Source organism: Erinaceus europaeus, chromosome 18 (assembly GCF_950295315.1).
Source record: "Erinaceus europaeus chromosome 18, mEriEur2.1, whole genome shotgun sequence".
Taxonomy (NCBI): Eukaryota; Metazoa; Chordata; class Mammalia; order Eulipotyphla; family Erinaceidae; genus Erinaceus; species Erinaceus europaeus.
The window spans coordinates 42,547,266-42,559,684 of NC_080179.1; the positions used below are offsets into that span (position 1 = coordinate 42,547,266).

At 39.9% G+C, this 12,419-nt stretch overlaps 1 pseudogene; it reads right to left on the bottom strand.

The window, feature by feature from the left end:
- Positions 1-6,550: 6,550 nt before the first annotated feature.
- LOC132534479 (U4 spliceosomal RNA) lies at positions 6,551-6,664 on the bottom strand (annotated as a pseudogene).
- Between the last annotated feature and the right edge of the window lie 5,755 nt (positions 6,665-12,419).

Consider the following 12,419-nt stretch of genomic DNA (forward strand, 5'->3'; position numbering starts at 1 on the left):
TTACCATGCACAAGGACACGGGTTCAAGGCCCTGGTCCCCACCTGCAGGAGAAAGCTTCACAAGAGATGAAACAGTACTGTAGATGTCTCTCTGTCTCCTTCCCTTCCTACTTCCTCCTCCCTTCTCAATTTCTCTGTCTCTATCCAATAATAAATAAGCATATAACTAGAGTAGAAAGATAACCATAGTTTTGGGGAAAATTTTTTCACATTAACTAAGCTAATAGACCACCTCTCTTCTGATCCTTTCAAACTTTCCTGTGACCCAACTGATGGTCCCAGACATACCTTAAGACTGCCCCTGCCATGAACTCTATTTTTGAATAAGCATTCCCTAGTTCTGTGTGTGTGTGTGTGTGTGTGTGCGTGCGTGCGTGCGTGCGTGTGTGTGTGTGTGTGAGTATACATTTGTTTACCAGAACCAAGGCAAGAAGGGGAAAAGGAACTGGTGTACCTGGAATAAACTGATGATAAAGGGGTCCAGATTCCAAATGAGAAAGAATCCTGTTGAGTAACTACTTAGAGACTTCACAGTCCCTGCTCGGGGGAGGTATGTACCAATCCAAAGTCCATGCCACATGAAAAAATGAAGTTTTGATTCGTTGTAGAAATATGGCAAAAATCAAGTTCACATACTTCTGTGAACAAAATAATTCCCACTGACAGGGAAGAAGTGTTTCAGGACTAGAGAGACATAGAAGATTCAGGACTTGGTCCAACCTACATTACCAAAGCTCAAAGGGAGATGACACATCACCAAGTTTTCTGAAAGGCACACTTTTTAGGACCTCCATATGGGTCACTTTGATGGCCAACCCTGAACAGACCTTCAAGCACATCTTTCGGTGATGGGCCTGTTTGTCTCCTCAGCAGTGCTCACTGCAGAGAGCTAAATATGCCTTTAATATTAATCTGTTGCTGTGAAACTGCTTCTGCATGCATCCCTTTGAGGAAAATAGCCAAGATCAATGCAGGACTGACATATACTAAATGAAGAAACAAACAGAAATATTTATTTCTTTTTCCACAGACCACAGTGGCTCCTGAGGGTGAGAAAAAGTTGGCAGCAACAATATAAAACTCAAGCAGGCAGGGACTGTGTCTGTAGAGATTTTTTAAAGAGATCTATGCAAAATAATAATAAAATTAAAATCATTCATAATTTAAATGCAATTTGTTTGTGGCTAGCTTAGTTGTAGAATGCCTCAAGACTTATTTTGTCTGGAGTTATAATTGCAGTGCCAGTGAATACCATGTACCTTAAATATCTTCTTCCATTATATTGACTTCTGTGAGTATTATTAGTGATGTTCCACACATTAGGAGACCAGGAAAGGGTGTTGCCTTAGAGCCTGAGTGATTATGATTCCGCTACATTCAAACAAGATTCATCTGACTCCAGACACTAGGCTCTTTATTCCGTGAACTATTCTTTGCATGTATTGGGCTTGGCTGAATATGTAAGTATGTAACATAGAACCACGAATGTTCTATGCCTGAAATGAGTTCCCCCAGAAATAAATCCTGAATCAAGGATCATACTGAAGTAGGGAAGCAGGGGATAGTTTATTTTGCTCTGTACCAAGTTCCTGGTGCAAGTTCTGCCCATCACATGGGAATGCCTCAGCACTGGAAGAGGCTCCAAAGATGGGGCTGAGGTATTTCTCTCTCTTTTTCCCTCTGACTATCAGACATTTTTAATAAATGGTGCAGTGGCACCATTTGAAGAGGGGAAATGAGTGGCACTCTCAAAGATGTCTCTGTCTTTCACAATATTTCATTTGTTAACAAAAACCAAGAAATCAGTCAGGAGCAGTGAAACTATGCATGCACTCAGCCCCAAGACTACATCATTTCACAAATCAACAAATGTCTTAATTAAACATAGTAAGATGTGTGAAAATAGAAAGCTGATTACTTTGAATTAGTGGATCAGCAAACAAATGAGATCCAAGACCTCCTTTTTCCCTACCTAAAAATGAACTTGACTCTTGTCTTTCTCTGTTCCCCTAGAAGCAGGAAATGAACCTCTGTATTTAAAAAACTGCAAGTGGGGCAGAGAGAGTAGGTTATTCAAAGAGACTCTCGTGCATGAGGCTCCAAAGTCCCAAGCTCAGCTCACCACACTACCATCAGCCAGAGCTAAGCAGTACTCTAGTAAAAAAGGAAAAAAAAAATCCTTCTTCAACCCTGCACTGGGGATACACTCTTCAGCTAAGAACAGGGATAGAAGCAGCAGAAAAAAAACTCTACTAAGTGGGCAGCAGGGGGAAGGGATGTTGGTTATGCAAAGAGGCTTTCATGCCTGAGACTCCAAATTCTCCCGCCCAATTTTCCACACCACCATCAGTCAGAGCTGATCAGTGGTTTGGTTAAAAAAGAGAGAGAGAAGGAGAAAGAGAGCTCTCCTTAGCTCACTAAATCAGTTGTTAAAAAAACTTTTTTTCAAGAATTTCTCTGTCCTATCATTCACAGGTTTATAACTTTCTTATCTGGACATTATATAAATCAGGTATTTTTGGTCATTCACTAGGTCCTGCCTTATGAATCTTCATGATCACACAATTAAATTTATATTTCTCCTGATAATCTCTTTTATGTCAGTTTATTATTGGGTCAGAAACAAGCCAAAGGAGGTGAGAGGGAAGTCCCCAAAGCATACTGCCCACAGTAGCTGAATTCAACTACTATATGCCATCAGAAAGAGCAGCAGAGAGTGAGGTTACCAAAGTCAGAGAGACATTGGACAGCCACCTGCCTAGGCTATTTTCTGATCCAAGATGATTAGCAAGTGACCTGATTCCCAGGAGTCTCCTCATTGCTAAAAGCAAAATGGAGTATTACAAGAGCTAGCCTCAGATTGTCTTTAATATATTTATTTATTTATTATTGGATAGAGACAGAGAGAAACTGAGAAGAGAGGGAGATATAGAGATGGAGAAAGACAAAAGAGATACCCACAGCCCTTCTTCACCTCTTGTGAAGCTTCCCCCCTGCAAGTGGAGACAGACGAGGGGCTTGAACATGAGTCCTTGTACATTATAATGTAAGCACTTAACCAGGTGCACCATCGCCTGGTCCTGCTCTTCTGAGAATCTGATGAAGGAAAAACACACAGCAAATGCTCATAAGTAGCTGCCATTTTCATTGCTACTACTATTTTAATCTTCTCCCTAAGAACGACAACTTCTTTAAGTATCAGTGCCATCCACACTGAGTTCAAATCCATAATAATTTTTAGCACACTGTCTGGAATTACTGGCCACTCTTTCAGAATGTTAGTACTTAAATTAATTACATCAAATCACCAAGCTTCTTGCTCACTTTTCTTGAATCATTGGAACTTCAGTTTTCAAAGAAGTAAGAGCTAGACAAATTACGGTAATGCCAATCTTACCCTCAAATATAGCCCAAACCCTCCAGCCGTTGATAAGTTTCATATCACAGAGAGTGGCATGCAGTCGTACCTGGTGGCCTAGATTTCTCCTTTTTAATGTGGACTTTGGATGTGCAGAATGGTGAGGGTGAGAACTAATGAACCAATTAAAATCAAGTTAGCCCAGCAGGGTTCTTGAGGAAATTAAACCCAAATGACTTAAGGCATCTATTTTATGGAATAAATTAACTTCTTTCTTCTGCATCTAGAATGACACTACTTTTATACCATCCCTGGAAGAATGGAGAAAATGGTCACTAAATCATTATATGTCTATAGTTGATATGAAGAGGCTTAGCTTGGAGAAAGGCTAATTTAAATTAATGCTTCACTAATAGATATGCAAATTGAAGTCAGAGACCATAGCTTGCTACAGCCATGGAATATAGAAAAGCTAAAACTGGGAGGAAATATACACTGACTAGTATCTAGTATCTTTATATAAAACCATATCTGAGGATCATGTTAAAATAAATTCCTTTGGTGCTGGGAAGACAGCATGATGATTATGCAAAAGACTTTCATGCCTGACACTCTGGGGTCTCGGGTTCAAATCCCAGCACCACTATAAGCCAGAGCTGAGTCAGTCTGATTCAGTCTCTGTCTCTGTCTCTTTATCATTAAAAACAAATAATAAGATAAAATATGAAGAGGGCTGGGGAGACAGCATAATGGTTTTGCAAAGAGACATTCATGCCTGAGGCTCTGAAATTCAATCCCCTACACCACCATAAGCTAGAGCTGAGCAGTGCTCTGGTCTCTCTCCCCTCTCTCTGTATCTCTCATTAAAATAAATAAATAAAGTTTAAAATAAAATATGAAGAGATGAAGGCCTCAAAAAAATAAAAATTCCATTAGTCTTCCTCAACCCTGGCCTTCATTTTTCTCTGCCTCTTCTAGTCTCCTGCTCTCACCCTCCCACTCTTTCCATTACTGAAGGAAGAAAGACATCCTTGGATGAGATCTGGCATAGAACTACTATGCAGCAACACACACACACACACACAAAGGCTAACAGTGTTAGGTTACTGCACAATATTCATCCGACAGTTAAAGACCAAAAAGGAATCTCTGAACACTATAGTTCCTGGTTTAATGAAGTCAGTGGGTGGTTCCTCTGCTATGTCACCCTTATACTAACATAGGCTTTGTTCTTCAAGAATTTTTCCACTGGGTCTTGTTTGTGTGGCTTGGTTTTTAGTTACTGGAATCAGGATGGTGGGAAAAATTTACTTCTTTCTAATCTCTATATTCCAGCAGCACCTGGGACAAAAATAATAATAATAACACTGATACAGGACCTGAGGAGATAGTGCAACCTTTTAGAGAGTAGAAATTTCAAATGCCGGAAGCCCCAGAGGTCACATGTTCAATACCTGGCATTATTTTAGGCCAGAACTAAACAGTGCTTTGAGCTCTTTCATTAAAGATGATAGATATACCACTTCACTCCTGTGAGAATGTCATACATCAGAAAAGGTAGCAGCGACAAATGCTAGAGAGGTTGTGGGGACAAAGGAAGCCTCCTGCACTGCTGGTGGGAATGTAAATTGGTCCAACCTCTTTGGAGAACAGTCTGGAGAATTCTCAGAAGGCTAGAAGTGGACCTACCCAGGGACCCTGCAATTCCTCTCCTGGTAGAACCCAACACACCCACCCAAAAAGATTTGTGTATGCCTATGTTCATGGCAGCACAATTTGTAATAGCCAAAACCTGGAAGCAACCCAGGTGTCCAACAAGAGATGAGTGGCTGAGAAAGTTGTGGTCTATATACACAATAGAATACCACTCAGCTATTAAAAATAATGAATTCACCTTCTTTGCCTCATCTTGGTTGAAGCTTGAAGAAATCATGTTAAGTGAATTAAGTCAGAAACAGAAGGATGAAGATGGGATGATCTCACTCTCCTGCAGAAGTTGAAAAACAAGATCAGAAAGGAAAACACAAAGTAGAACTTGGCCTGGAGTTGGTGTACTGCACCAAAGTAAAAGACTATGGGTGGGGGTAAGAGGTTCAGGTCTTGGAACATGATGGCAGAGGATCCCGTTGGGGTTGAACTGTTTTGTGGAAAACTGGAAAATGTTATGCATGTACAATCTATTGTATTTTACTATAGACTATGAACCATTAATCTCCCAATAAAGACATTAAAATTAAAAAATTAAAAAACAGAAAGATGATAGATAGATGATAGATGACATTTTAAAAGCACTGATAAAAATAAATAAGTGAATGGATGAATGAAATAATGGAAGTTATTTCAGAAACTGGAGTATGATGGGTTCAGATAATCATTTCAACACAAGACATATACACCATCAAAGTGAGTCAATAAACCAATTATTACAGTATTTTGACATTAGGAAATAAGTAAGCATAAATATATTAAATCTATGATAAATATATACATTTTATTTTGACATATCAAAACAAATTTAAATAAATTTTTACAACATTAAAATCAGAATCCAGAACTACATATCACACACAAAACTCAATTTTCAAATCTTGAAAAAAGCTGAAGGGTGGGTCACTTGGGGTTCTACTGAAAGGAGACTCCAGTGATCATGTTTATGATAACTGGATTCTATGGGCTAAATTTGTTTGCAAGCTCAATTTGTTTGCAAGTCTCATTCAAATAATTTAAATGAATAAAACTGGGCTGAGTGTGAATTTCTACAAGTAGAAGATTTAATGCATGGCCTATCTATATGAGTCAGCCAGGAGTCCACTCTAGTCTATTATTAGATGAGTTTTCAGAAGAAGCCAGAAATGTGAGTGTACATGTGAAATCTCCCACTTTTAAACATGCTAATATTTTCTACACCCAGAAAAAAAAATGTATATATCTTGATTTAGCCTCTAAATGAACACACGAATGAAAAACTAAAACTTTGAAAGGAGAGCAGCATCTATACATTGACCAAATGCATTACCCAGAAGATTCCTGCCTCTGTTTTCCCACTCCCTGCTACCACCCCCATGTCCCCACCCCCAAACAGTTAGTCTAAATCACTGCAAACAGTGTATGTTGTGTTGCAGACACAGATTTCACCTGCTGGAAGATTACAGTTTGCTACAAAGCTGGTTATAAATAAGCCACATACAAAGCAAAATTGACTACTCCTATTTTTTTCCCCAAATTGTACATGTTCTTTTTTTCAATTAGCAACAATCGCGCCTCGGATAAACCTCATTGGCTACGATACTGCCACTGCGCAAAGCTGTACATGTTCTTTTATCTCAACCCCTGCAACTCTTTGTTATTGGGTCTTGGTCTAAGTTTTGCAAGTTTAGTTCTATGTTATCAGAGTGAAAGGTCACTGACGTACAAAAATTTCCTCTTTTCCTTGAGGCATCCAAATGTTGTCAGATCAGTATAACTATTGATACAACCTAGCCCATAGCCCATACACCACCCATCCATTCCAGTGTTCAGTCTTCTTCTTCTCTAATTATTACATGAAATATGTTTTATAGATATTCTTGAAAACAATCTTTATCAAAAAAAAATCTTGGACTACTTCGTAATATATGCAGATGTAAAAGTCAATAATTGGGGCTGATCCAAAAAAATGAGAAAAGTAAATGAAATCTTTAACTTCAGTCAAATTATCAGTTGAATTTTTGCTCTTCAGAACAATGTCTTCATTCAAGAGTCAGGAACTCACTTCCTCTTCGAACCCCTTGTGTCTTATTATCCTCTCCTTCACAGGCCCCTTTCCAAGTTCCCCCCAACTTATAAATTTTAGAATGACCCACAGCTAGGTCCTCACACCTTGCCTCTATATTTATTCCATGGAGGTCATCCTGACCTGGGACTGCAAAAGACTCAAATCTGAGACTCAGTTTGTCACCTACAACCTGGACTTCCCTCCCCACTCCTAACCCAAAGCCAACTCTCAAATATCAACTCAGCACATGCACTTTTTTCCTATTCTAATGTCCATAAAGCTAACCTCACCTTTTTTATTGGGGGATTAATGGTTTACAGTACATACAGCTGTTGGCACATGTGTAAATTTCTCAGTTTCCTGCAGAACATTTTCAGCCCCACCCTAGGTCCTCCCCCACCATCACGCACCTGAAAAGCCTGAAAGCCCCCTCCCCACAGAGTCCTTTACTTGGATGCAATTCACAGAGGGGGCCTGAAAGTCCTCTCCCCACAGAGTCCTTCACTTGGATGCAATTCACCAAACCCAGTCCAAATTCTGCTTTGTATTTCCATTTCTGTCTTTGTTTCTCAACTTCTGTCTTTGAGTGAGATTATCCCATATCTATCTCTCTTCCTGGATTAACTAAACTCACTTTTTATTGTCCTCAGCCTCTGCTCCAAACACGCAGTTCCCTTAGTAAGTTCCCTATCAGTTAACACTCTCTCTGCTAGTCACTCAGGACACTGTTAAACATGCATTTTTAAGTGTCTATCTTCTCATATCACATCATCCATCATCTCTATTCTTTTTTTTTTACAGGAATTTATTCTACCTATTTTAATACAGGGAGAGAAAGCACAAACAATACTAGTGATTTCCAGTGAATAAATACGGAGAAAAATAGAAGTTTACCAAGTAAGACTATATAACTTCTAAATTATTTTTCTGTATTTGTAAACACTATTTTTTTAGTGATTTAATAATGATTGACAAGATTATGGGATAAGAGGGGTACTCTTCCATACAATTCTTTTTTTATTTATAAAAAGGAAACATTGACAAAACCATAGGATAAGAAAAGTACAACTCCACACAATTCCTACCATGAAAACTCCGTATCAGATCACCTCCCCTGATAGCCTTTCCATTCCCTTAGACCACTCATCCATCCTGACGCCACTAGCATTCTCATTCCCTAACCCTCTGGCAGTATGGACCCAAGGTCATTGTGGGATGCAGAAGGTAGAAGCTCTGGCTTTTGTAATTTCCCTGCTGAACATGGGCACTGACAGGTCATCCATACTCCCAGTCTGTCTCTTTCCCTAGTGGGGTAGGGCTCTGGGGAAGTGGAGTTCCAGGACACATTGGTGGGGTTGTCTGTCTTAGAAAGTCTGCTTGGCATCATGCTAGCATCTGGAACCTCGTGACTGAAAAGAGAGTTAACATACAAAGCCAAACAAATTATTGGCCAATCATGAACCTAAAGGGTGGAATAGTGCAGATGAAGAGTTGTGGCGGGCGGGGGTACTCCATCTTGTAGATAGCTAGTAGGCATATTTTAGTTAGATTCTAAAGGGCCTGTGTCTATACTAGTTTTTTGGGTTTTTTTTTTTTTTCCCTGAGCCTGAAATCTGATATGCAGGTGGATCCAAGTTATTGTCTAGGGAGATGATGTCATGGGTGGAAAAAGGACCAAAAACCTGGATCAGGGAAGAGAGTAGCTCCCTAAAAAGGGAAAGGGGTATAAATATTGTTAACTCAATGGACAGAAGCTGAAAGCATTCCCTCTCAGATTGGGGACTAGACAGGGCTGTCCATTATTATCTCTATTCTAACCCAATTTGCCAATGTCTTCTTTCAAAACCATTTCCATAGCCCTACTAATTTGTTTTCTATAATTAACCCATGCCACCTCAAAAATCTAACCCCAACACTGCTGGTGGAACAATTTTTTAAAATGCAAGTATAAGGAAGGAAAATATATCTATTTATATCTACCCTCTAAGTTCACTAATGAAAACTAGACTGAAAAGAGACAGATTAACAGAAGAAAAACAAACAGAAACTAATATATGTGAGGCACCAATAGGCAGGAGAATTTAGTGATGATTAGAGAGAAGATGATTAGTATTTGGGTTTACCTAGAATTCTAGCAAAGAATAGGCTTGCATGTAAGTGACAAAAACAAAAGGAAAGACTTGGTGCATTTAGGGGCAGAAATTTATACAAGTGAAGTGTATTTCTGCATGCACGGATGAAGCTCCCAGTCTAAGCCATAGATTCTGCTCTCTCTCTCTCTCTCTCTATCTCTCTCTTTCTCTTTCATAAAATAAAAAAATCTACAAAATAAAAAAAATGAAACATAAATGAACACATTGAAAAACCCAATGGAAGGTAAGAATTGTTTTAGCAAGCTGTATCATCTATATTCCTCTCATGCCATCTCTGCACTGATAGACACTAGCAGTTGCTTCCGGTGATAAGAACTAATCTTTCTCCAATCTCCTTTAGTTTAAAATAATACATAGGCAACAGGGGCATGTTTGGGGTTGGCATATTCTAAACCCTTTCAAGAATCAGATCAGATCATGTTTCTACTTCTACCCAAAACTAACCACAAACCACACACCTCACTGTTTCTATAAGATGACAGAGTTTGTCAGGAGAAATTGTATCTTTTTATTGTAGACTAGCATCCTATTAGCTAGCGTTTATTATATTCTCATAGGATTCCAGGCTTCCTAGCTACTCTGAATTCCAAAACCTTTGCCAGGACCTATGCAACTGTGCATCCAGACATGACAGAACATCCCCTTCCGCCTCATTTATTACTCCTCTCTCTACTATAGCTTAACTGGATCCCTGACTTCCTCAACATACCCAGTTTGCCTGTGGCCCTCTGCACTTTTTTCCTGAGAGAACTCATTCCTTTTCTCTTCAAATGTTACCCAGGTCAAAGGCCTCTCCATATCAAGCCATCTCTCTCTGTTCCCCTGACTGTGTTCTTCACTTTTTTCACCACCCTGTGGCCTAAATGTAAGTTTCCTGAGAGTTTCTGATACTTAATATATACTCAGTACACATTTATTGGATTAGTCAGTAGCTTATAACTAGTGACTCTAAGTGTTACTGAAGACCAGAATGAGATTCTGATTACTTTTTATGCAGAGCAGAGGAAAGAACTCAGGAACTTGCTCATTTACAATAGTGCTGAACAAACTCCCTGGACCAATTTTTACTCTTTATTTCTGAGACAGAGAGAGAGAGAGAGAGAGGAGACAACCAGAGATTGTGAGATACCACAGCACCAGTTTTCCATTCTTGAAGTTCCCTTGGTGCTATAATTTTTTACTTTAATTCATATTACAGAAAGGAAATACAGGCAATTCAATCAGTCCCCAAATCTCCTGTGTAGCTTCCCTTGTGAATGGTAGTGAATCCTCCCATATTTGGGACCCCTGAAACTATGTTTTAGTCATCTTTCTCTGCCAGGACTAGCAAAATGATTTGCATACAATGCCTAATAAACTATTGCTAAGTGCTTAAATAGATGACTGACAAATATTTTTCATCAACTTAATTGAAGAAAAAGGAACCTAACAAATGACTACACAGTCTATTTAACTCTATAGCCAAAAAAGGGAAAAAAAAATAGTCATTTCCTGGACTTCAGCACTCAAGGCTTTCTCAGGTAGAGAGATAGAGACATAAGGACAGAAACACAGAAGGAAAGACACCACAGGACCAAAGCTCCCCCCACTGAGGTAGGAACAGGCCAGAACTTAGGTCTTTATGAAAAAACAAATAAAGATAATTTAAAAAAAGAACTAGTTGGATGTTTCATGATTTAAAAACTAAGAGTCACCACTATCCTTTCTCTGACTTCCACCTCCCAAAGAGCATGGCCAGCACAGCCTGAGGAAGGGGGGAAGCCATGAGTGCTTTAGATGTGTGTGATCACATAGGCCCATCCGCCTGTTTTCACACTGTTTCCATCCGGCAGAATGGAGACCTGTGGGTAAATGGAAATTACTGCCCATGGTGCCAGTCCATCAAGCAGCTATGATTATGTGTTTCCACACAGGTTCTATTGCCACAGTTCTCCTACCAACTTGATTTGCTCATTTCCTTCCCACACTTCCTGCCTTCCTTCTGTCAGATGATTAATTGTGGATCTTAAAAAGGACTCCCAGCTTGGAATTCAGAACAACTGAGTGAAATTGAAAATGTTCTGCTTGGTAGTAATAGGGGGGGAAAATGCAGTCAGCAGGCACTTTATTTCTGGAAAAATAATAGTCACTTATCTTTAAACTTAGTTCTTGATGTTGTGATGAATGTCCACACTGTGGTGAGCCACTCTCTAGGGTGCTCCTCCTTCATGTCCTGGAGGCCACAATGAAAAAAAACACTCATGGTATTAGAATAAAGTGCAAGAAGCACAGGTAATGGGCAGTCTAATCCCAACCTGTTCAACTGTAGACTCTGATAGAAATGGGTGACTCAAGTGACAGTAGAGGGGCTAAATCTACAGCCCCTCCCAGGCCTTAGCAACAAATGTTAGAAATGTCAGGTGCACAGGTAAAGTCAAGAGCATAGACCAAGGAAAGTACCCCCCTTCTTTTTATTAGTGATTTAATAATGATTGGTAAGATTGTGGGATAAGAGGGGTACAATGTCATACAATTCTCACCACAAGAGTTCCATGTCCTATCCCCTCCATTGGAAGCTTCCCTGTTTTATCCCTCCGGGAGTATGAACCAAAATTCTTTATGGGGTGCAGAAGGTGGAAGGTCTGCCTTCTGTAATTGCTTCTCTACTGGACATGGGCATTGACGGGTACCCCAGCGTGTCTCTCTCTTTCACTAATGGGGCAGTGCTCTGAGGAGGGGAGGTTCCAGGACACATTGATGAGGTTGTCTGCCCAGAAAAGTCAGGCTGGTGTAGCCAGGGCAGAGCTTGAGAAGTCTAGCTGCAGTAACTGGGGAGCTTAGGAGCCCCGGATCAAAGAGAGCCTAGCTGAAAAACCCAATGTGGGACAGTCTGGTGGGCTTTATATACTACATTATTTCTGGCATGGGAAGGGTCATGGCATGGGTAGTGTCATAAGATTTATGTTTCTGAGCAGATGTGTTCAGTACGGGCAGGGGTGAATCTTCCTGTGTGGGTTAGAGGTCTGCCTACTATAGCATGTTCCCTTTAGTCTCTTTCAGCAAGAGTTCTTTCCATGAGAGTAGGGGGTCAGACCCCAGAATATTTCCTCCAGTCTCCTTCTCCTTCTACTTAGGTAAAACTCTCTTCCTCTTCCTGCTATTCCTTGCCCAGGGT